Source organism: Schistocerca serialis, chromosome 1 (assembly GCF_023864345.2).
Source record: "Schistocerca serialis cubense isolate TAMUIC-IGC-003099 chromosome 1, iqSchSeri2.2, whole genome shotgun sequence".
Classification (NCBI taxonomy): domain Eukaryota; kingdom Metazoa; phylum Arthropoda; class Insecta; order Orthoptera; family Acrididae; genus Schistocerca; species Schistocerca serialis.
In genome coordinates this window covers 914,167,732-914,194,003 of record NC_064638.1, presented here as the reverse complement: position 1 = coordinate 914,194,003, position 26,272 = coordinate 914,167,732, and positions in this window count along the sequence as shown.

Here is a 26,272-nt window from a genome sequence, read left to right as displayed (position 1 = left end):
AGTACAGATGATTATAATCTTTGCTACATTTCTCTGTCTAATACAGCCCTCGCAGTGCTGGCTGTAGACAGACTGTGCTGTCATCTTCGGTGACGATTACTGACCTTGGCTGAGAAACGCCACGCTCTGGCGTAAGCAGGCGTGCTGCAGCGGTGGCGCGTGGAGCTCTTTACGCCTACTTCGCTCGTACGGTGCTATGTCTGGAAGCGATTATGCTTACTTGTAATTCCGTCGGGAGGTACCAACTTTTCCTCGGGACCTCGTTCTTTGAACGGCACTACTATATTCATTTATATAGATGTATAAATTTGTACTCATTCATACATTTTATCTTATCTTGTATCAACTTAACTTCAAATGGTTCAAATGGCTCTGAGCACTATGGGACTTAACATCTGAGGTCATCAGTCCCCTAGAACTTAGAACTACTTAAACCGAACTAACCTAAGGACATCGCACACATCCATGCCCGAGGCAGGATTCGAACCTGCAATCGTAGCGGTCGCGCGGTTCCAGACTGAAGCGCCTAGAACCGCTCGGCCACCTGAAGCGCCTAGAACCGCTCGGCCACACCGGCCGGCTCAACTTAACTGTTCGTACTTATAAAATATATTTCTGTAAGCCATACGCTAAATAAAATGAACAAATAAAGACAAATTGCTTTTATCATTTCATTACTATTTATAATTTTCTTTCCCATAAGGTTGGCTATACATTATGTTAGTCTTTTTGAAATGGAGTTTCGAGGCTTACTTTCAGATCTGATCTGTTAATTTGTTTCATTCGTTGTCAAAGTTCATTTTGTATCCTCCACCTATTTACAAATTTTCTTCTACCAGAGGAAGAGATACAAGCGTGGAATTGGAGTAGTGATATGAAATACTATGATTTCGCTCCTTGTAACTGCTGAATCTGGTGAGCTGCTTGGAAACTACGTTCAGTAACTATAGACTGTTTTGGGATGCATTCATGTTGCAGTTGGCAGTCATTGCAAATGATAGAAGCTGTATTATCGATTTTATAATAATTGTTGCAGGTTGGAGGTTTTCAGTTTCATTCTTGTCATAATACATAAATTACTAATATATTTTCTAAACGGACATTTGGCTGAAACATTAAGCTGTAAGATCCCGTGCTTGTGGCCTGTTTCAATTTAATTTTTGATGTTGTTTGCATTTCTGAATTTCAAAATGGTTGTGTCACTAATATGGAGTATTAATATTCCATATTTTTACCCTAGTATTCCGTATTCGCACCGTAATTTCACAACCTGTTTTACTTATAGGTATTGTTTCGGAATTGACTTCACGAGCTCGATAGCAGTGAGATGGATCTGCTATCCAAATAGCAATTAAAAATGTTAGAGAAAGTATGGGCTTCCTGCAGGCAGCAAAAACTTTCCAAGTGCCAAGTACCACTCTATTTTGACTAGTAAAACCAGATTTACCAGCTGATTTAGTCACAAAGCCCAAAATTGGGCGAAAAACTGTCATCTCCTGAACAAGAGCCACAGTTGATTGAATGTAGTATGGCAATGGAGTGAAGTTTTTGGACTTACCCGAAAGGATCTCCAACAGATAGAATTTGTTTGCCAAAGCCAATAGTACCCATAATCCATTATTGCGTGAACGGCCTGGAAGAGGGTTGTTCCGCCTTTTCTGAAAGTGGCAGAAAAGGGATATTTAGATTTGAAAAGCCACAGAACCTAATTTAACAGATATATAGGTTTCATAAGCGAAAAAAGTGTCGATATTTTTCTCTCTGCTTTCTCAAGAAATGGAGGATCAGAATATACAATGTCAAAGAAACTGGTCTTTTTGCAGAGCAAAGTTCTCCGTCTCGTTGCAAGAAAGGGAAATCGACAAATAAGTCCTCTCTTCTGGCGAGCGTGGATCACTTGTGACCATTGTCACCCGCTTGAGTGCTACAGGATATTTTGTTCCGTCTATGATGATATTCCCTCGTAAGAACCGCAGTAGTCAACTAACGAGGTGCCCCACTTGCAGTCCATCCCTATGGATGGATTCAAAGCCAGCTGTTTACTGTCTACATCTACATCTACATTGATACTCCGCAAGCCACCCAACGGTGTGTGGCGGAGGGCACTTTACGTGCCACTGTCATTACCTCCCTTTCCTGTTCCAGTCGCGTATGGTTCGCGGGAAGAACGACTGTCTGAAAGCCTCCGTGCGCGCTCTAATCTCTCTAATTTTACATTCGTGATCTGCTCGGGAGGTATAAGTAGGGGGAAGCAATATATTCGATACCTCATCCAGAAACGCACCCTCTCGAAACCTGGCGAGCAAGCTACACCGCGATGCAGAGCGCCTCTCTTGCAGAGTCTGCCACTTGAGTTTATTAAACATCTCCGTAACGCTATCACGGTTACCAAATAACCCGGTGACGAAACGCGCCGCTCTTCTTTGGATCTTCTCTATCTCCTCCGTCAACCCGACCTGGTACGGATCCCACACTGATGAGCAATACTCAAGTATAGGTCGAACGAGTGTTTTGTAAGCCACCTCCTTTGTTGATGGACTACATTTTCTAAGCACTCTCCCAATGAATCTCAACCTGGTACCCGCCTTACCAACAATTAATTTTATATGATCATTCCACTTCAAATCGTTCCGTACGCATACTCCCAGATATTTTACAGAAGTAACTGCTACCAGTGTTTGTTCCGCTATCATATAATCATACAATAAAGGATCCTTCTTTCTATGTATTCGCAATACATTACATTTGTCTATGTTAAGGGTCAGTTGCCACTCCCTGCACCAAGTGCCTATCCGCTGCAGATCTTCCTGTATTTCGCTACAATTTTCTAATGCAGCAACTTCTCTGTATACTACAGCATCATCCGCGAAAAGCCGCATGGAACTTCCGACACTATCTACTAAGTCATTTATATATATTGTGAAAAGCAATGGTCCCATAACACTCCCCTGTGGCACGCCAGAGGTTACTTTAACGTCTGTAGACGTCTCTCCATTGATAACAACATGCTGTGTTCTGTTTGCTAAAAACTCTTCAATCCAGCCACACAGCTGGTCTGATATTCCGTAGGCTCTTACTTTGTTTATCAGGCGACAGTGCGGAACTGTATCGAACGCCTTCCGGAAGTCAAGAAAAATAGCATCTACCTGGGAGCCTGTATCTAATATTTTCTGGGTCTCATGAACAAATAAGGCGAGTTGGGTCTCACACGATCGCTGTTTCCGGAATCCATGTTGATTCCTACATAGTAGATTCTGGGTTTCCAGAAATGACATGATACGCGAGCAAAAAACATGTTCTAAAATTCTACAAGAGATCGACGTAAGAGATATGGGTCTATAGTTTTGCGCATCTGCTCGACGACCCTTCTTGAAGACTGGGACTATCTGTGCTCTTTTCCAATCATTTTTCAACATTTCCTGAGCAAGTAAAGGCAAGAGCAGAATCACCGGTGCTACTGATTCTCGATGGGCATTATAGCCACTCCAGAAATATGGCTCTTGTAAATCACGATGCGAAACCCTGTGCCTACCTCCTCATGCCTCCAAAAAGATACAACCGCTGGATAGAACTTTCACGAGTCTTTTGAGAGCCTATTGCTCTGGGCAAGTACACGTATGGAAAATGTACGCCCAGTAATAAACACGAACATTGTCGAACTCTTTGGGAAGGCCTACCTTAAGTGCCAGACAGGGGAGGCAGCAATAAATGGTTTTAGAGAATATACCCGTTACACGCTCATAATTCATTGCCAGCAATGAAGGAATAGTTGAGGATTTTCGCAATGATCCAGTCAATCAAAAGGCTAATGTCGAAGTAGAGGCAGGAATGTCTTCTGCCACAAATTAAATCACACCTTGGCAAATCTCACCTGTTCCGCAAATAAAGAAGAGACCAGACACCCGGGGAAGGAATCAGGTTCCTCAGTAGTCCTAAATTCATTTCTGTACAAGACATCTCTTGAAGTATCGACGACAGCAACAAACAAACCGGGGACAAGCAAGCAGAGACCCCCAAGCCTAGGAGCCAAGAATCATCTGATTTTGAGGATGATGTTTTTAGTGTGAGGGATGGTTCGTCCACCCTCGGTAGTGTTCGGGACAATAGTGTCCCCACTAATGAAGCTGCCGATCGTATCTTTTGCCCAGGTAAATTTTCAAAGGACAAGGCAGGGAAAGATGGCTAATGTGCCCAATGAGCTAAATGTAGTAGCACACTGAATGTGCAGGCTACGATGAAGGCCAATATGTGTGTGACTTCTGCAAATGAACTTACCGAGAATAAGGAATTTAATAACTGAAAATGGTACATTTCTTGCATTTTTCTACTGTATTATTACGTTTTATAGCGTTTTCTTGACAACGAATTAGTAGACTGTCTATTTGTTTTCACTTTAACAAACTTGAAACGATTGGACTGTTCCATATTTGTATCCTATAAATTGAAGAGGCAAAAGTGTTATACTCTGTCTTAAGCTTAATTTAGAAATGTTGATAATGCGGTATGTATTCGAAAATACAGGAAGCATTAAAATACATCCCGAAGTATGTGCTACAGAAGCCTGCCCAGCTAGCCGCACGGTCTAACCCGCTGCTTACCGAGCGGGAAGGCGTGCCGGTTCCCGGCACGAATCCGCCCGGCCGATTAGTGGCGACATTCAGTGTGCCGGCCAGTCTGTGGATGGTTTTTTCGGCGGTTTTCCATCTGCCTCGGCGAATGCGGGCTGTTATCCATATTTCGCCTCAGTTACACTATGTCGGCGATTGCTGCGCAGATACTGTCTCCACACTCGCGTACACCATAATTACTCTACCACGCAAACACACGTCTGGCACGAGACGTTTCCGGGGGCAGGGTTTCCACTGGGGGCCGAACCGCACAATAACCCTGGATTCGGTGTGGGGTGATGGTGAGGTGGGTGGACTGCAGTGGCCTGTTGTGGGGTTGTGAACCACTGAGGTCTACGGCGGGACGAAGCCTCTCCGTCGTTTCTAGGCCCCTGGTTCAATACACAGTACACAATGTGCTACAGATATTTTATTTGATTAATGTGAAAAACAGAGGAACTTGACACGAAAAACCAAATGGTATTCTGTTTTTTTTACCACGTCCTCTACAAGTTGTGTGAAGTACAGATACATCTCTGGGCATAGATACGGCAGAATCTTCTCACGAAATTTTAGTCAACAACTTTCTCCTCCCAGTGCGAAGATATTTAGTGGACGCCAACCTACATAGGGAGAAACGATGATGATAACAAAATAAGGGAAATCAGAACTCACACGTAATGGTATAGGTGTTCATTTTTTCCGCGCTCTGTTCGAGACTGGAATAATAGAGAATTATTGTGAAGGTGGTTCGATGAACCCTCTGCCAGGCACTTAAATGTGATTTGCAGAGTATCCAACGAAGCCTGTTAAAACATTTTACCAGATGGGACTTTAATAATAACAAGATATTGAAATACTGCTTGGCAGCATCTTCAACTTTTATAGTCCTGTCTTCCTCAGTTGCGTGTAATATTACGGTATATTAATAATTTTTACTTATGGACCGTCTGACAGCAACTGAATAAAACACAATTTTAGTGCCATACGCGTTTCGCCTTTATTTTCTGCAAGGCATCATCAGTGGCCTGGAATATGTACATATGTTAGCTATTTTATTTACATTTTTGTCATTGTGCCTATAGGTTATAAACAGTTCTGGTGGTTGGTATTTCCTATTAAGTAGTAATGTTTTGAACTGTACTTACAGGTTGCGTGGACAATTTCCTACATATTACGCTCCTGTTGCATTTTTGGTGTTTTTGTTCTTCTTCTTATTAACGCCAATTTGCGGTTTTTTCCCCATTCCACAACACTATGCACTGAACGCTTGTTTTAAAGCAATGTTTTGGTTTCTGTTGCCGACTGTCAAATGTTTTTGCCAAAGATCGAATGTTCTTGCCAAACTTATGAGTGTAACTATTGAAGTATCTGTGGTCTGTTCGTGTATGCATTTGTGTGTGTGTGTGTGTGTGTGTGTGTGTGTGTGTGTGTGTGTGTGTGTGTGTGTGTGTGTGTCTCCAGATGATGTGGGGAAGAGTTTTCTTTTTTTTATTATTATTTTTTGTTTTATGTTATCATTTCCTTTACTAAGTGTAGTAGGGAGCCTGTGCTGATGTGTGTTTGTTCATTTATCACATGTTTGTTTTCTGTTATGGCTTTCTGGATGTGGAAGTTTTCTTGCATTTGTATAACATGTTTGTCATGGTTGCTTATTCTCATTATTTTCATTTCTTGTTCCATGTTTGTAGGATGACGGTTGTAGTGTTTTAAATGCTCTGCAAATGTGGAATGGTTTGCTTCATACTTCCAACATCTGATATGTTTTTTGTATCTTGTTTGAAAATTCCTGCATGTCATGCCTATGTATACTGCATCACAACTTTGACATTCAAGTTTATATATTCCTGATTGTTGGAATTTGTCTCTCTTGGTAGCTGGCTGGCTTAGGTGTGATTGAAGGGTTTGCCCAGGCTTATATGCTATTTTGAAGCCCCGTCTGTTTAGAATGTTTGCAACTCTGTGTTAGTTTATGTGTGTAGGTCATGGTGTACCATCTGGTTCTTTTCTGTGTGGTGTTGTCATTGTGTGTGTTTGTTGAGTGTGTTTGTAAGTTTTCAGCTTGTGAGTTCTTTTGTATTGTGGAACTGTTGTGTTTGTTTTTTATTTGTGTTTTTATTTTTTGATTGAGCTTGTGTACCACATGTGTGTCATACCCGTTGTTCCTAGCTATTTGTATGATTGTTCTCATTTCTTGTTCATAGTTTCTCTTGCTGAGTGGGATTCTGTTTAATCTATGTAACATGTGTCTTAGTGCTGCAAGTTTCTGGCTGTGGGGGTGGTTGGATGTGGAATGTATTATTGTGTGTGTGGCTGTTGGTTTTCTAAAGATGTTAAATGTATGTTTACCCTTTTCTTTTTTAATTGTAATGTCAAGAAAATTTGTTTGATTTTCTTTTTCTTTTTCAAGTGTGAATTTTATGTTCTGATGAGCTTTGTTTATTTCTGAATGGAGTTCATCTATTTTCTCACTTGGCTCATCTACCAGACAAATAATGTCATCCACATATCTGTACCAATATATGATTTTGAAACTTTCATTTGTGGTTATCTGATTTTCTGGGTGACTGATGAAAATGTTTGCTAGTGTTCCTGATATTGGGGATCCCATGGGCAGTCCATCAGTTTGTAGATAATATTCTTTCTCAAACTGAAAGTAGTCTTGTTCAGTTGTCAGTGTGAGCATATCTGTTATTTCTTTTATTGCATCTGTGGTGAGGTTGCTGTGGGAGTAGAGATTTTGTTCTATGATTTCTATTGTTTCTGTGATAGGGATGGAGGTATACATATTTTCTATATCGAATGCAATCAGTGATGCTGTGTGTGGTACCTGTATGTTATGTATGTAGAACTGTTTTTAACCTTTACATTAATGTAACTTGGAATTATATCGTTCTCTTTGCATGTTTTGTTGAATTTTATATGCTGTATCGTCGTATGGAGTCTCAGATGTATTTTCTTGAACCTGTTGTACACGTTGACAGGGAATGTTTGACATAGCTGTGTTGACATCTTCAACTTTTATAGTCCTGTCTTCCTCAGTTGCGTGTAATATTACGGTATATTAATAATTTTTACTTATGGACCGTTAACAAAAGTTAACAGACAATAACGTATTAATAACAAGAGCAGACAAGGGATATGTAACAGTGCTAATGGATAAAGAGCAATACATCACAAAAACCAAGGAATACATAAACACCAACGCCATACAAAAACTGAAGTCAGATCCAACTACACGATTCCTGGCAAATGTGAAACGAACACTGAAAAACATTGAACAAACACTCACAGACAAACAGAAATACTACTTAACACAGAAAAACCCACAAGCACCGACACTCCGCAGTCAACCGAAAGTACATAAAGACGGAATGCCAATGAGAGCTGTTATCAACTTCAAGAAAGCCCCAACATACCACATAGCCAAACATCTCCAAAGTTAGTTACAAAACACTATAAAGTAGAAAACAACAGAACAGTGATAAACACAGGAAACCTAATAGAAAACATACATAACATGCAGGTACCACACACAGCATCACTGATTGCATTCGATATAGAAAATATGTATACCTCCATCCCTATCACAGAAACAATAGAAATCATAGAACAAAATCTCTACTCCCACAGCAACCTCACCACAGATGCAATAAAAGAAATAACAGATATGCTCACACTGACAACTGAACAAGACTACTTTCAGTTTGATAAAGAATATTATCTACAAACTGATGGACTGCCCATGGGATCCCCAATATCAGGAACACTAGCAAACATTTTCATCAGTCACCTAGAAAATCAGATAACCACAAATGAAAGTTTCAAAATCATATATTGGTACAGATATGTGGATGACATTATTTGTCTGGTAGATGAGCCAAGTGAGAAAATACACTCCTGGAAATTGAAATAAGAACACTGTGAATTCATTGTCCCAGGAAGGGGACACTTTATTGACACATTCCTGGGGTCAGATACATCACATGATCACACTGACAGAACCACAGGCACATAGACACAGGCAACAGAGCATGCACAATGTCGGCTCTAGTACAGTGTATATCCACCTTTCGCAGCAATGCAGGCTGCTATTCTCCCATGGGGACGATCGTAGAGATGCTGGATGTAGTCCTGTGGAACGGCTTGCCATGCCATTTCCACCTGGCGCCTTAGTTGGACCAGCGTTCGTGCTGGACGTGCAGACCGCGTGAGACGACGCTTCATCCAGTCCCAAACATGCTCAATGGGGGACAGATCCGGAGATCTTGCTGGCCAGGGTAGTTGACTTACACCTTCTAGAGCACGTTGGGTGGCACGGGATACATGCGGACGTGCATTGTCCTGTTGGAACAGCAAGTTCCCTTGCCGGTCTAGGAATGGTAGAACGATGGGTTCGATGACGGTTTGGATGTACCGTGCACTATTCAGTGTCCCCTCGACGATCACCAGTGGTGTACGGCCAGTGTAGGAGATCGCTCCCCACACCATGATGCCGGGTGTTGGCCCTGTGTGCCTCGGTCGTATGCAGTCCTGATTGTGGCGCTCACCTGCACGGCGCCAAACACGCATACGACCATCATTGGCACCAAGGCAGAAGCGATTCTCATCGCTGAAGACGACACGTCTCCATTCGTCCCTCCATTCACGCCTGTCGCGACACCACTGGAGGCGGGCTGCACGATGTTGGGGCGTGAGCGGAAGACGGCCTAACGGTGTGCGGGACCGTAGCCCAGCTTCATGGAGACGGTTGCGAATGGTCTTCGCCGATACCCCAGGAGCAACAGTGTCCCTAATTTGCTGGGAAGTGGCGGTGCGGTCCCCTACGGCACTGCGTAGGATCCTACGGTCTTGGCGTGCATCCGTGCGTCGCTGCGGTCCGGTCCCAGGTCGACGGGCACGTGCACCTTCCGCCGACCACTGGCGACAACATCGATGTACTGTGGAGACCTCACGCCCCACGTGTGGAGCAATTCGGCGGTACGTCCACCCGGCCTCCCGCATGCCCACTATACGCCCTCGCTCAAAGTCCGTCAACTGCACATACGGTTCACGTCCACGCTGTCGCGGCATGCTACCAGTGTTAAAGACTGCGATGGAGCTCCGTATGCCACGGCAAACTGGCTGACACTGACGGCGGCGGTGCACAAATGCTGCGCAGCTAGCGCCATTCGACGGCCAACACCGCGGTTCCTGGTGTGTCCGCTGTGCCGTGCGTGTGATCATTGCTTGTACAGCCCTCTCGCAGTGTCCGGAGCAAGTATGGTGGGTCTAACACACTGGTGTCAATGTGTTCTTTTTTCCATTTCCAGGAGTGTAGATGAACTCCATTCAGAAATAAACAAAGCTCATCAGAACATAAAATTCACACTTGAAAAAGAAAAAGAAAATCAAACAAATTTTCTTGACATTACAATTAAAAAAGAAAAGGGTAAACATACATTTAACATCTTTAGAAAACCAACAGCCACACACACAATAATACATTCCACATCCAACCACCCCCACAGCCAGAAACTTGCAGCACTAAGACACATGTTACATAGATTAAACAGAATCCCACTCAGCAAAGAGAAACTATGAACAAGAAATGAGAACAATCATACAAATAGCTAGGAACAACGGGTATGACACACATGTGGTACACAAGCTCAATCAAAAAATAAAAACACAAATAAAAAACAAACACAACAGTTCCACAATACAAAAGAACTCACAAGCTGAAAACTTACAAACACACTCAACAAACACACACAATGACAACACCACACAGAAAAGAACCAGATGGTACACCATGACCTACACACATAAACTAACACAGAGTTGCAAACATTCTAAACAGACGGGGCTTCAAAATAGCATATAAGCCTGGGCAAACCCTTCAATCACACCTAAGCCAGCCAGCTACCAAGAGAGACAAATTCCAACAATCAGGAATATATAAACTTGAATGTCAAAGTTGTGATGCAGTATACATAGGCATGACATGCAGGAATTTTCAAACAAGATACAAAAAACGTATCAGATGTTGGAAGTATGAAGCAAACCATTCCACATTTGCAGAGCATTTAAAACACTACAACCGTCATCCTACAAACATGGAACAAGAAATGAAAATAATGAGAATAAGCAACCATGACAAACATGTTATACAAATGCAAGAAAACTTCCACATCCAGAAAGCCATAACAGAAAACAAACATGTGATAAATGAACAAACACACATCAGCACAGGCTCCCTACTACACTTAGTAAAGGAAATGATAACATAAAACAAAAAATAATAATAAAAAAAAGAAAACTCTTCCCCACATCATCTGGAGACACACACACACACACACACACACACACACACACACACACACACACACACACACAAATGCATACACGAACAGACCACAGATACTTCAATAGTTACACTCATAAGTTTGGCAAGAACATTCGATCTTTGGCAAAAACATTTGACAGTCGGCAACAGAAACCAAAACATTGCTTTAAAACAAGCGTTCAGTGCATAGTGTTGTGGAATGGGGAAAAAACCGCAAATTGGCGTTAATAAGAAGAAGAACAAAAACACCAAAAATGCAACAGGAGCGTAATATGTAGGAAATTGTCCACGCAACCTGTAAGTACAGTTCAAAACATTACTACTTAATAGGAAATACCAACCACCAGAACTGTTTATAACCTATAGGCACAATGACAAAAATGTAAATAAAATAGCTAACATATGTACATATTCCAGGCCACTGATGATGCCTTGCAGAAAATAAAGGCGAAACGCGTATGGCACTAAAATTGTGTTTTATTCAGTTGCTGTCAGACGGTCCATAAGTAAAAATTATTAATATACCGTAACTGCTTGGCAGCGTTCGGCAAAAGATTCTCCACTTCCGTCATGTTTTCCCACTGTCACAACCAGGAAGACAGTAACTATCTTAGTACTAAGAATACTGGGCAGCCAGATAGCTAGCGTAGCCCTAGGTACCAGCGTCGCCCAAGGCACCATTGCAGTAGCGAGCAATGACGCGGTGTCCCAGTGTTAGCTTATTTTGTCATTGCCTGATCACATTTAATGCTGGAATTATTGTCTCTATAAAATCAGGCATTTGTTCACCATCCGAAAGTCACATCCCACGCCATTTTACGTATTTCCATTAGTAATATCAATTAAACTACTATTTCAGCTAACTAAGCCACAGAGGTTTTAACGCAATCGGCGACGCCTTTTGCGCTCAATCAATCCTTGTCACAGTCTCTCCAAACAGGTGACACCCTTTCAAGTAATCTCTTCAACGGTCTTCGCTTTTTTAGGTAACTTAAGCAAAATACGTTGTTAGCGCAGATTGTGATCAATTCTTTTTCTCACGCAGTTAAACTGTCACAAGAATTTTATTATGTATATTTATCTACCAAACAGTACGATTACTGACGCACTATTTTGTCTCCGATCTGCTTCAGACGTGGACGAGTCCATTCCCCCGGACTCAATGGTTACCCCCTCACTGAAATTAGGTCTTTATTTTCTTTTCATTGGAAGTGTACCTATACGCCAACTATTTACAAGTTTCGAACCTCCTCGTGACGTTGTTTTTACTAGCGCTCTTCGCAACAATAGTTAACAAGACTGCCAGGATCGTCTCTGAATTCTGCTGTCTCATTATACTCAAAACTTCACAGATGTCAAATGTTCTGTGTAGGTGTCTATGTAGATTGCATCAATGAACTGTAGATTTCCACTCCAAATTTTCAAGCCTAGACACAATAATTAATCTTCAAATTTCCCGCTATTTTCAAACCAAGTAAACAATAATTAATTTTTAACCGAACTTACGTTATTATGTAATATTGCTGTCAGTTGCCGAGAACACTTTTGGTGATGTGAAATCTTCTTTCTTGGCCCCTCATTCATTTCTGAATTCCTTTCTAGCCTGGTGAGATCTAATAGAAGCTGTGGATATTCTTCGGCACATTATCAAAGACTGAGTTATTACCTTGTTTTTCAACGGTTTTAGCTCATTTTTATGGTACCAAGTATAAAAGCTCTCAAAATCTTCGAATTCCAGGGAAAACAGAAATCCATAAACTGAGGATTGTTACAGGAAAAAGAGAAATAACGATATAAATTGAAACAAATGCACTGAAACTGCAAAGAAAATAGAAATTTAAAACGATCATACAAAATAGTACTTATTTTAACTTAGCTTACCTACATCCAACCACCGTAATTCTTTTCAGCTTGAATAGTAAATACTGAAATTCCAGATACTATTTTTCGTTTCATCATTAACATAAAAACTTTGTCTTTAAATTCTTAAAATATCACAGTGCAATAAAAGACTTTAGATTTTACTGTTTGCAGTGTCGTTTGTTTGTACTTCCCTTCTACAAATTCGTGAAAGACCTCATCCACAAAATAACCCAACAGATAATTGCTTTTCTTAGTAGAAGTTTAGTTATTTCTTGATGGTGTAGTTTTTTCCTCGATAAAGTCTGGAAGGTACATAGGCATCCAGAACCAATGCACGTTACTTTAATCTGCGGAATTTGATAACAGTTTACTTCAGTTTCAGTAATTCGTATTTTCATGACATTGTCTAATAAAAGTGTATGCAAATGAGGGCCTTAACTGGTCACGGGCAACCGAGAGCATATTCCAAAAATGGTTCCGCCACCGCTTCGTACGTGACTGCCCCCTCTCTCTTTCCCATGTCACCAAAACTTCACTTGTCTGTCACAGCTACCAGCTCCTGCAATATCTCTTGGGTTGAGCAGTGTATCAACAGACTTTATTGAGATCCTGTTTCGAGAGATAATGATATAAAATCGTACATTGTGCTCTAACAATGTTAAATTCATTTCCACTTCCATTCCTAAATCCATTACAGTCTGCTCAGTTCTCAGTTGTGTGGTGAAGGTCAGTTGAGCCACCAGGAAGGACACGGACCATAACAACCAACACACGATTTAAATGACATCTGTATCGAGTCTTCCGCACAACTACTGCGAAAGTGGCTGAAGACATTCTGTTTAGAGAATCCCCTACCCGTCCACGTAGAGCAGTACTTGTTTTCTCTTTAGATGATGCGCTGGCGTTAAGTCAGACTTAGTTGTATACCTGTTACCTATCAGTGAGCTGCTGGAACAGGTTGATTGGTCCGAACGTCATTTAGCTGGCATTCGAAAGATTAGTTACAGAACACAGGTGTTCCACATCAACGATGTATGGTCATCCGTCGTCGTGTTTCGCTGCATGACGCATTTTCAGTTTTTCCTCTTTTCCTCCCCATTTTAATTCATCCGTATTTCCTTCTTCTGGGAGCCAGGGGGCCCCGAGCCTTAGGAGCCCCGGAGCATAGAGCGGGTTCGCGCAGCCTAGTTACGTAGCTGAGGCAGGAAACCACAGTGGTGGTTAGACCAGCGACAACTGCCCTCAGAATGCAACATGACTGACACAAACGGCCTGGTGCATGAGCGAGCAGCGGCGTGTTTAAAAAATGCCCCACGATTTAAACGAAGTTTAGAATAGAGCACGTATACGCCACAATAGAGAGAGAGAGAGAGAGAAAAAAAGATTCCTGGAAACGTATTTAACGGCAGCTGTGTAGAAGTCGCTCGCCAGCTAGGAATTTGCATAAGAAACTCTACTGGATAACATCATCGACTATGAGGTCACGCCCCGCAGTCAGAATGAAACAATGTCGGAAATTCCTGACATACCCATGACGAAACTGAATCTCTCTGGGCTGAATCACTGGATGCGCGATGCGACGCGACCAAAAGTGGGCGTTCGTGGCGCCAGTGCGGTAAAGCTGTAGCGCGTACACAAACGGACCGGACCAGCTGCAGCGGCGACCTCGGAGGGCTGACTCACAGGCCTGCCTCCGCCGTCTTTATGGCCGCTCTTAGGAGTCCTGACAGTCTGGTATAGGCCACCACTGTTACACACTTTGCAAAGGGCAATACGAAACTCCTTATTAGGGCTTCGAACACCTTCATTTACACTGATGACCGTTAAAATTGCAATACCATAAAAAACACTGTGCAACACATTTAAAGGTTCACTTGTTTGAAATCCCGTAATTGTCTCCCATTGCGATATAGAAACTTGAAATTTGGGTTAAAGGCGGCAGCATCTTTCCTCTGTAATGATGCAAAAGCGTGCCGCCCTGCGACGTCACCCGCGGACTCAGCAACGCTCCAAACAGCACGCTCCTACAATGATGTCACATTGGCACCAAATACCACCGCAATTTTGCCCACCGCCCCTACAGACGTGGTACACGATGGGAAGTAGAGATGGGTTGTTCGCGAACTAACCGGTCCAAAGGAACAGTTCACCAATATGAACCGAACGAGCGAGGAACGAATTCTAAGGAACGGTCTTTCATAGTTCACTTCGGTCGCCGCTTTCTACTTATAGTTCCCGGGAACGAGAAACGGACGGTCTCGTTCCCGCAACAGCAGAAGAAATACTTGTAAAAAGGCAATATTTTTTGTTATTACACTTGCAAAGGACGTCGGAAGCGCACGCACGAGTGGCCATTTTCCGCCTTTTTTTGAGCCAACGTAAAAGAGCATGTTTTCTGTCATGGAAGGCACACCGACCTACAACCGAATGAAGCCCACGCTTCGTAATTGAGTGTATGGTGTCACATTTTGTAGAGAGAATATGATAACTCCTACAATATTATTTCAGTGCCACAGGGTGGCACACGAAAAATCGGCCCCGTCATATATTCTTTCGAAGTTGTTTGGATTAGCTTATTTGTTATTTTTTCACTGCCTAATTATTACATATTTATCTATTCTACTCGGTCAACAAATCGTGCGTAATTGGCGAGCAGTCTGTACTCGGGGCCGGTTTTTCGTTCGCCACCTTATATTATTTCACTGCGTTCAGCCACATAACGCTACAGTTGGCTAAGCGAGATGTTTTGCAGAATCACGAAAATTACAAGTGTGTGAGAATTCTGTTATGAATAAAAACTCTGTACTCCAGAGGGGAGGCAGGTCCCCCTCTTGGCGCCTTCCATCATCAATCACCTATCCTACTTATTTTCAACTTTTCATAAGAACGATGTACAAATCACAATGAACGGTGAACGAGTAACAATGAACGGTTCCCAAAAAAGAGCAATCACCAGTGAACTAGTTCCCAAGGATGAACGACTTTGCCCATCTCTAATGGGAAGGCCGTCACAATCCTTCTTATTCACATTTCAGAACTGTGAGGGAAGTCATAATCGCGACGGCCAGCGTTCAAGTCATGCTAGTTTCTTATGGGTGGCCGAGGGAAACATTTCAAACACACCGCCGCACAAAATCGACACGAAAAGGCCTCAGGAAGTGGCATAAAGTACAGGGCTATTACAAATGATTGAAGCGATTTCATAAATTCACTGTAGCTCCATTCATTGACATATGGTCACGACACACTACAGATACGTAGAAAAACTCATAAAGTTTTGTTCGGCTGAATCCGCACTTCAGGTTTCTGCCGCCAGACCGCTCGAGAGTGCAGTGAGATAAAATGACGACAGGAGCCGAGAAAGCGTATGTCGTGCTTGGAATGCACTCACATCAGTCAGTCATAACAGTGCAACGACACTTCAGACGAAGTTCAACAAAGATCCACCAACTGCTAACTCCATTCGGCGATGGTATGTGCAGTTTAAAGCTTCTGGATGCCTCTGTAAGGGGAAATCAACGGGTCGGCCTGCAGTCAGCGAAGAAACGGTTGAACGCGTGCGGGCAAGTTTCACGCGTAGCCCGCGGAAGTCGACGAATAAAGCAAGCAGGGAGCTAAACGTACCACGGCCGACAGTTTGGAAAATCTTACGGAAAAGGCTAAAGCAGAAGCCTTACCGTTTACAATTGCTACAAGCCCTGACACCCGATGACAAAGTCAAACGCTTTGAATTTTCGGCGCGGTTGCAACAGCTCATTGAAGAGGATGCGTTCAGTGCGAAACTTGTTCCACTGATGAAGCAACATTTTTTTCTTAATGGTGAAGTGAACAGACACAATGTGCGAATCTGGGCGGTAGAGAATCCTCACGCATTCGTGCAGCAAATTCGCAATTCATCAAAAGTTAACGTGTTTTGTGCAATCTCACGGTTTAAAGTTTACGGCCCCTTTTTCTTCTGCGAAAAAAACGTTACAGGACACGTGTATCTGGACATGCTGGAAAATTGGCTCATGCCACAACTGGAGACCGACAGCGCCGACTTCATCTTTCAACAGGATGGTGCTCCACCGCACTTCCATCATGATGTTCGGCATTTCTTAAACAGGAGATTGGAAAACCGATGGATCGGTCGTGGTGAAGATCATGATCAGCGATTCGTGTCATGGCCTCCACGCTCTCCCGACTTAACCCCATGCGATTTCTTTCTGTGGGGTTATGTGAAAGATTCAGTGTTTAAACCTGCTCTACCAAGAAACGTGCCAGAACTGCGAGCTCGCATCAACGATGCTTTCGAACTCATTGATGGGGGGCATGCTGCGCCGGGCGTGGGAGGAACTTGATTATCGGCTTGATGTCTGCCGAATCACTAAAGGGGCACATATCGAACATTTGTGAATGCCTAAAAAAACTTTTTGAGTTTTTGTATGTGTGTGCAAAGCATTGTGAAAATATCTCAAATAATAAAGTTATTGTAGAGCTGTGAAATCCCTTCAATCATTTGTAATAACCCTGTACTTCAATGGGTCCACCCATTTCCTAGGAGCGTTGATTTTCTCGTATTTCATCCTCGAGACTGACACGCGACAGGAGGGCGCAAGAGGAGGGATGAAAAATCATAAACACCCACTATGATCGGACCAGGTTCGAATTTCGTCGAATGCTTTTGAACAGTCCCTAGTGGCTTCATACGGTACACCATTGTAAAACTAGCGTCCAAGCTACACTCCAGAGGGGCGGAGGGGGGAGGGAAGACCATGTTGACTCGGGTATCAGATCTGTTATGTAAGTAGAAAAGCGTTGAATTGTCCATGGGATGTCATCAGTTTATCGTATCGCGACATTGCTGCTCTCGTTGGTCGAGATCCAATGACTGTTAGCAGAATATGTAATCTGTGGGTTCAGGAGGGTAATACGGAACGCCATGCTAGATCCCAACGGCCTCGTATCACTAGCAGTCGAGATGACAGACATCTTATCCGCATGGCTGTAATGGATCGTGCAGCCACGTCTCAACCCCTGAATCAACAGATGGGGACGTTTGCAAGACAACAAACATCTGCACGAACAGTTCGACGACGTTTGCAGCAGCATGGACTATCAGCTCGGTTACCCTTGACGCTGCATCAGACAGGAGCGGCAGCGATGGTGTACTCAACGACGACCCTGGGTGCACGAATGGCGAAACGTCATTTTTTCGGATGAATCCAGGTTCTGTTTACAGCTTCACCATGGTCACATCCGTGTTTGGTGACATCGCGGTGAACGCACATTGCAAGCGTGTATTCGTCATCGCCATACTGGCGTATTACCCGGCGTGATGGTATGGGGTGCCATTGGTTACAAGTCTCGGTCACCTCTTGTTCGCATTGACATCACTTTGAAAAGTGGACGTTACAGTTCAGCTGTGTTACGACCCGTGACTCTACCCTTCATTCGATCCCTGCGAAACTCTACATTTCAGCAGGATAATGCACGGCAGCGTGTTGCAGGTCCTGTACGGGCCTTTCTGGATACAGAAAATGTTCTACTGCTGCCCTGGCCAGTACATTCTCCAGATCTCTCACTAATTGAATACGTCTGGTCAATGGTGGCCGAGCAACTGGCTTGTCACAATACGCCAGTCACTACTCTTGATGAACTGTGGTATCGTGTTGATGCTGCATGGACAACTGTACCTGTACACGCCATCCAAGTTTTGTTTGACTCAATGCCCAGGCGTATCAAGGCCGTTATTACGGCCACACATGGTTGTTCTGGGTGCTGGTTTCTCATGATCTAAGCACCCAAATTGCGTGAGAATGTAATCACAAGTCAGTTCTAGTATAATATATTTGTCCAATGAATACCCGTTTATCATCTGCATTTCTTCTTGATGTAGCAGTTTTAATGGCCAGTGGTGTATAAAATACTTCTCCTGAAGATGTGTGATGAAAGTGCGAAATACTTTCTGCCGGCTCTCATGTACTTGATTGTTGCGAAAATGTAATGTAAATCCTTATGCATATCGATACTAAGTACAGAGAAGCCACTACAATAGTGCCGTAACAGAAACTATGTACCAGCCTACTGTTCTGAGTGAGTTAATTGATCGCAGTTATATAACGAGAGATATTAGTTTGATTCACGGTTCTTACTAGTGTATTCCCTTACAATTGTCCTGCAAGGTGAAGGTTTCATTCTTGAAGTAAAGCATAATCACCAGCGAAAACCTGCGACTGCGTGACACAGAGAGTCTGAGAACTTCCGAAATTAAATTATTACAGAAACCTAGGGAAGGCTAGTAAAACAACGATCAGTAGCAATCCCGTTGGTTTTTTTTATTAGTCTTGCATGCCCTCATTTCAGCTATAAATAACCGTCTCCAGTGCATTCGAGTGACTTATAATCCAACAAATTCCCAGCAGTGGTATGCAGCCAGGAGCCATATTTGGTACGATGAAAACTACATGGAGGTATTACAGGAATCCGTGGGTTGTGCTGCAGACAAAGTTAAAGAACAAAACAACCACTTTAGGGTGAAAAACTGTTCCTGTGTCTGATGGTAATTTCTGGCTGATGAAATGAAATCAACGGGAATGTGTTCAAAGTGACCACATGCAGCGAAAATAATGTGGAATATTGTACATTACATCTTTGATGTATATTATGTTAAACACTCCGATCTCCAATTGCTACAGAAGATAGCTGAACACAAGTTGTTTGGCAGTCATAAGAAACGCGGCTGCTAAGTAGGAAGCAGTAACGGTGTGTACGGCCCTGCTTGTGCCATGTCTTTGCCACAATGTCAGCCAATGACGTCTGTTTCCATCAGCTCAGTAGCGAGCTCGTTCAATCAACGACGACCCACGGAAACTTGATTGCCTCCATAAAGAGTGAACGCTTATGAAATAGACATAGGAAACACTAATCTCGGTACAGTTACTACCGTATTTTACTTCCTTGGCAGTCCAATTCCACCTTGATGTAGCAAGTTTCATTAAAGCTTACGAATCAGATTGTGCTTAATTAGCCTGGTTATAAGTGATGAATTTGAGAATTTTTTGAACGGTCTGCACATTGCTTCACGTGTTATGTGATCATATTGGAACGATATACCTGTCAGCTCGAATGGAATCCAAACGAACAATAGAGTGACGCAGTAAATAACACGGTAAGGCAGCGAGCCAACAAATGAACTGCACCCAGAATTACGTTATGCTGCCTAAGCTTGGCAGGGTATGAAAGAGGAAAGCTGTTCATAAAGCAACTCTCCATTACGGATGGGGGAGACAATAAGCAATGACGTATAAGGGAGCGAAGCAGATGAAAGATTCGGGAGTGAAAAGAATGATGGAGAAAAACATACCGCCTGCATCTAAATGAAACGGATTACAGGTAAGTTTTTGTGCGTGATTTACTGAGGAAAACGCCCTGTTGAATACAAAGCAAAATGAGCATGTAACAGATATTGATTCAACAAGAAATTGTAATTAAAACTGACATAGGAGCGGCGTACGTCGGTGCCAGGTGGGTAGTACTGTTCTTATTATCACAGTCCAGTCCTGCATCTACTATGTTAGTTCACTCTAGAATCAGTAACAAAAATGACAGGCAAGCACGGCTAACAGATGGCGCCCGGCTCTTATTTGGGAGGAGTCGTAGCTAGCTACCGAGGTGGCTAATCTGATTAGAAACTCGTTAATTATACGGCCCTGAGCACAGTAGAGGGAGAGTGAGGCATTTCCACGAAGACGACTGGTCATGGTCTGTATTATGATTCCGTGTCTTGTTACAGTTTGCAAAAATTCCTACAACTGAGGTACGCTCTGTCACTTATTCTAATAGACTATAAAAGATGACTACCGTCTCTAACTTTTTACTCCTGGACGACTTACCTCCCTTTCAATACCATGATCTGAAAGTGATTTTATAGTGGTGAAACTACTTTCTGGGAGATACGGACGGAATGTGATATACAACGCTGTGACTGCAGACTTCTACTAGTAGCACGACAGGCGCAGTATCTGCTAAATTGCTTTGCTCTTACATTGTGCCATCTTTTAGTCACAGATAAATACTGATAATTGCCAGAAGTTGAGCTGTCGCCTTCTTATTCGTCACGTACGTAGTTGACGTGAGTCATAAGATTTTTTGCTGTAGCATAGTGACGACGGGCGACCGTTCTCTGACCTGTCTAACGCGCAAATTTCTCCTAGGTATGTACAAAGGTACCTTTTCTGACGTCTAAGTGCTTTGACCAGTGTATTTTCTGGCGGATATTGGTTCTTTAGACTGTACCCGCAATCGGTCTATTCAAAAGACTACTTTTAAGGGATAAATTACAGCATGTGATCTACCATAACCACTGTTAAGTATAGAGAACGTCTTCATGTTAGCGTACTTTCTGTAAACATTACATGAGGCGTAGGTTGTTTAAAAATATAGGCTGGAGTGCTGATAATGTATGAAATCTGTTTAGAATCCGAAAATAACAAATAGTTATCTTCAAAAAGATTTTAGTACAGTAAGTGCCTGAGAAAACGATAATCTAAGCAATAAAAGATGGAACTGTGTGCAGCGTTCCATTGGTGACGAGGCCATCATAGACCAAACTCAAGCTCGGATTGAACAAGATGAGGTAGAGACGGAAATATATCATGCTCTTACAAAATAAATAAATTTTCCTGCGTTTCGTTTAAAAGAAACGGCTGTGAACCTCAGTCTGGTTGGACAGACAGGGTTGTGAACATCCATCCTCGGGAATGCCAATACAGTGCGTTATCAGTGAGCGGTCTCGCTCATAATGTGAACTTAAAAGATTCGAGAGCAGCCATTGGATACCAGTGGCAAAAATCTTTGATTTTGTTACATGTCGGTGACCCACGTGTAGTTATGAAAGGAAGAACTGTTATATCGGTTGCCAGTTTCAGTGTAACCTTATCTCAGTACAGCTATAACTCTGTTACATCGCCGAATTTAGTAGAAGCACTCACAGAGCTGGAGCCTTAATTCATACAGCGCAATATCCACTAAAGAAAATTTCGCTAATGGCTATGTCTATTAACAATACAATCCCTTCGATTTGTCAACACGCTACAGCTACCTATCTGAACAAATAATATAGATACACCGTTACTCGCCGCATCTAACACTGTTGCCCACTATTGATAAAGGAAATGATCTGATCACTGTCACGGAATGCCGTCTTCACATGAAACGGTGACCGAGCGAGGTTGCGCAGGGGTTAGCACACTGGACTCTCATTCTGGAGGACGACGGTTCAAATCCGCGTCCGACGATTTAGATTTGGGTTTTCCGTAAGTTCACTAAATCGCTCGAGGCAATTGCCGGGGTGGTTCCTTTGAAAGTGCGTGGTCAATTTCCTTCCCCTTCCTTGACACAAGCCGAGCGTGTGCTCCATCTCTAAGTCGTGTAGTGGTTAGCTTTGCTGCTTGTGGACCACAGGGTCCCGTGTTCGATTCGCGGCCGGTTCGGAGATTTTCTCCGTCCAGGGACTGGGTGTTTATGTTGCCATCATTCCATTATCATTCGAGAAAATGGCGAGCCTGGACAGTATGGGCATTGATAACCACGCCGTTGAGGTCAATAGGCAATTGTTGTTGCGCAATGGTCTTAGCGTGGGAAGACGTGGGTAGCTTACTATCTAAAGTCCCTGCGTAGCTAGGTGCTATATGCTGTTTTTCTGCTAAGTGCGTTCCTGCGTTCCTTTGTTTCTTATCTTGTCCGGACCCGTCGACTTCTTCTCGAAACTCCTGTACTGCGGGGCTTCTGTTTGATGCCAATGCTCACATTCGACAAAAATGTAATAAGAGAATTACTTAACACAGCGTTAAAAAGTTGACTGAAATCTCGGAAATGCCATTTATTCAGAACTATATTATTATGTTGTTTTGTAGGGCGGGCAACCACAGCCAAACCTCAACATTTTTCCAAAGCAGATTCCGCACTGGCTGTATGAAAGATTTTTATTAAATCTGCGACCGGTTTCGCACCACTTATCGGCGCATCCTCAGGCAATATACGCTATTTATAACGTAGTAGCGTTGAACATTGCCCTGTAGCCACTCCCCACCATTCACGTCCAATATACCATCATCTGGTGAAAGCGGGAGCTAAAATTTAAAAACCTTTTTTAAATTTTTTTTTAAAGGATGGGAGCGGCAATAACCGTGCAGGCTGAGAGGAGCATGAGTCAGTCAGGCCGTGTCCGCTGCCGCGAGGCTCCTCTCAGCTTGCACGGTTATTGCAGCTCCCATCATTTAAATTTTCTTTTAAAAAAAAGATTTTTTAGTTTTAACTACCGCTTTCACCAGATGACGGTATATTGGACGTGAATGGTGGGGAGTGGCCACAGGGCAATGCTCAACGCTACTATGTTATAAATAGCCTATGTTGCCTGAGGATGCATCTATAAGTGGTAAAAAACCGGTCGCACATTTAATAAAAATCATTCATACAGCCAGTGCGGAATTTGCTTTGGAAAATATATTATTATTATAATCTTTCCTTTCTCAGAACTTAGGTCTGGTTCGGAATGAAAGTGACGCGGACCTTGATCAAGCGTCACTTCCTTTTAACTGTACGGTATATGTTACATTGTGTTTAAGAACTTTCGGGTAATTGAACATGTATCAATAATTACGGATTTCTGAAGTTGTATATATAAGTTTGGATGTAGCTGTATTGCATTGATGTACTGGTGGATATTGCGTGGTGTGACTCCTGTAGTTGAAAGTATAATTGGTATAATGTCAACTTTATCCTGATGCCACATGTCCTTGACTTCCTCAGCCAGTTGGATGTATTTTTCAATTTTTTCTCCTGTTTTCTTCTGTATATTTGCTGTATTGGGTATGGATATTTCGATTAGTTGTGTTAATTTCTTCTTTTTATTGGTGAGTATGATGTCAGGTTTGTTATGTGGTGTTGTTTTATCTGTTATAATGGTTCTGTTCCAGTATAATTTGTATTCATCATTCTCCAGTACATTTTGTGGTGCATACTTGTATGTGGGAACGTGTTGTTTTATTAGTTTATGTTGTATGGCAAGCTGTTGATGTATTATTTTTGCTACATTGTCATGTCTTCTGGGGTATTCTGTATTTGCTAGTATTGTACATCCGCTTGTGATGTGATCTACTGTTTCTATTTGTTGTTTGCAAAGTCTGCATTTATCTGTTGTGGTATTGGGATCTTTAATAATATGCTTGCTGTAATATCTGGTGTTTATTGTTTGATCCTGTATTGCAATCATGAATCCTTCCGTCTCACTGTATATATTGCCTTTTCTTAGCCATGTGTTGGATGCGTCTTGATCGATGTGTGGCTGTGTTAGATGATACGGGTGCTTGCCATGTAGTGTTTTCTTTTTCCAATTTACTTTCTTTGTATCTGTTGATGTTATGTGATCTAAAGGGTTGTAGAGGTGGTTGTGAAATTGTAGTGGTGTAGCCGATGTATTTATGTGGGTGATTGCTTTGTGTATTTTGCTAGTTTCTGCTCGTTCTAGAAAGAATTTTCTTAAATTGTCTACCTGTCCATAATGTAGGTTTTTTATGTCGATAAATCCCCTTCCTCCTTCCTTTCTGCTTAATGTGAATCTTTCTGTTGCTGAATGTATGTGATGTATTCTATATTTGTGGCATTGTGATCGTGTAAGTGTATTGAGTGCTTCTAGGTCTGTGTTACTCCATTTCACTACTCCAAATGAGTAGGTCAATATTGGTATGGCGTAAGTATTTACAGCTTTTGTCTTGTTTCTTGCTGTCAATTCTGTTTTCAGTATTTTTGTTAGTCTTTGTCTATATTTTTCTTTTAGTTCTTCTTTAATATTTGTATTATCTATTCCTATTTTTTGTCTGTATCCTAGATATTTATAGGCATCTGTTTTTTCCATCGCTTCTATGCAGTCGCTGTGGTTATCTAGTATGTAATCTTCTTGTTTAGTGTGTTTTCCCTTGACTATGCTATTTTTCTTATATTTGTCTGTTCCAAAAGCCATATTTATATCATTGCTGAATACTTCTGTTATCTTTAGTAATTGGTTGAGTTGTTGATTTGTTGCTGCCAGTAGTTTTAGATCATCCATGTATAGCAAATGTGTGATTTTGTGTGGGTATGTTCCAGTAATATTGTATCCATAATTTGTATTATTTAGCATGTTGGATAGTGGGTTCAGAGCAAGGCAGAACCACATAGGACTTAATGAGTCTCCTTGGTATATTCCACGCTTAATCTGTATTGGCTGTGATGTGATATTATTTGAATTTGTTTGGATATTAAGTGTGGTTTTCCAATTTTTCATTACTGTTTAGGAACTGTATCAATTTAGGATCTACTTTGTATATTTCCAATATTTGTAGTAACCATGAGTGGGGTACACTATCAAAAGCTTTTTGGTAATCAATGTATGCGTAGTGTAGTGACCTTTGTTTAGTTTTAGCTTGATATGTCACCTCTGTATCTATTATCAGTTGCTCTTTACATCCTCGTGCTCCTTTGCAACAGCCTTTTTGTTCTTCATTGATAATTTTGTTCTGTGTTGTATGTGTCATTAATTTCTGTGTAATGACTGAAGTTAATATTTTGTATATTGTTGGTAGGCATGTTATTATTATTATTATTATTATTATTATTATTATTATTACTACTATTACTACTACTACTACTACTACTTACTGCTTATGTACTATTCATATTCTCATGTTAATATTGACGTACTAAGAACGTCTGTTTATACGTACCCTTGTCAGTGGGAATAAATAGATAAATAAATAAATGAATTAATAATATCCACCGAACAGAGCTAATGGACTTTGACACTCCAAACAACTCAGCGAAACTTATATTGCGTATGGTGACGATGATCCTGTGTCGCACGTTTCCTAAAGCAGATTACGATTAAATTTCAATGTCATGCAAATAATGCACCTATATTCTCACTAGAGAGTCTAGATAAATCGTATAGCTCCTGTGTTGGAAAGAGTGCGCTTCTCTGGCCGCTTCACATCGAATAGCTGTGCGTTTCATGTCACCAGCGTATCATAAGATAATCTTTGTGTCATCAGTGTGACTGTCATATATAATCGTGGTTACATCACATACGTCCAGCACACCGGATACTTCATTTCCGAGATCGTAGATTCACTGTACAAGTGCCAGCGGTGGCTCAAGAGCACCTTGATTCAGAAAAGTCGCCGTCAGTGTCAGCTTGCTAGGGCACTAATGTGCTATTGACAAGGACTGCTGTTGTCCACCGTGGAACTGAGCAGCAGGTAGGCAAGCCACGCTGAAGCAGATCAATTCTCTATTGAACGATCTTACACCTAATATCCAGGAACAACTCCTAACTGTGCACGTAGAAACATCATCATCGGTCGACGAGTAGAAAAAGGCTGCCTGGACTAATGGGTAGTGGTTTATGTTAGTACACACCTATAGCAGAGCGTGCACACGTCGAAAAAAAATCATTAGG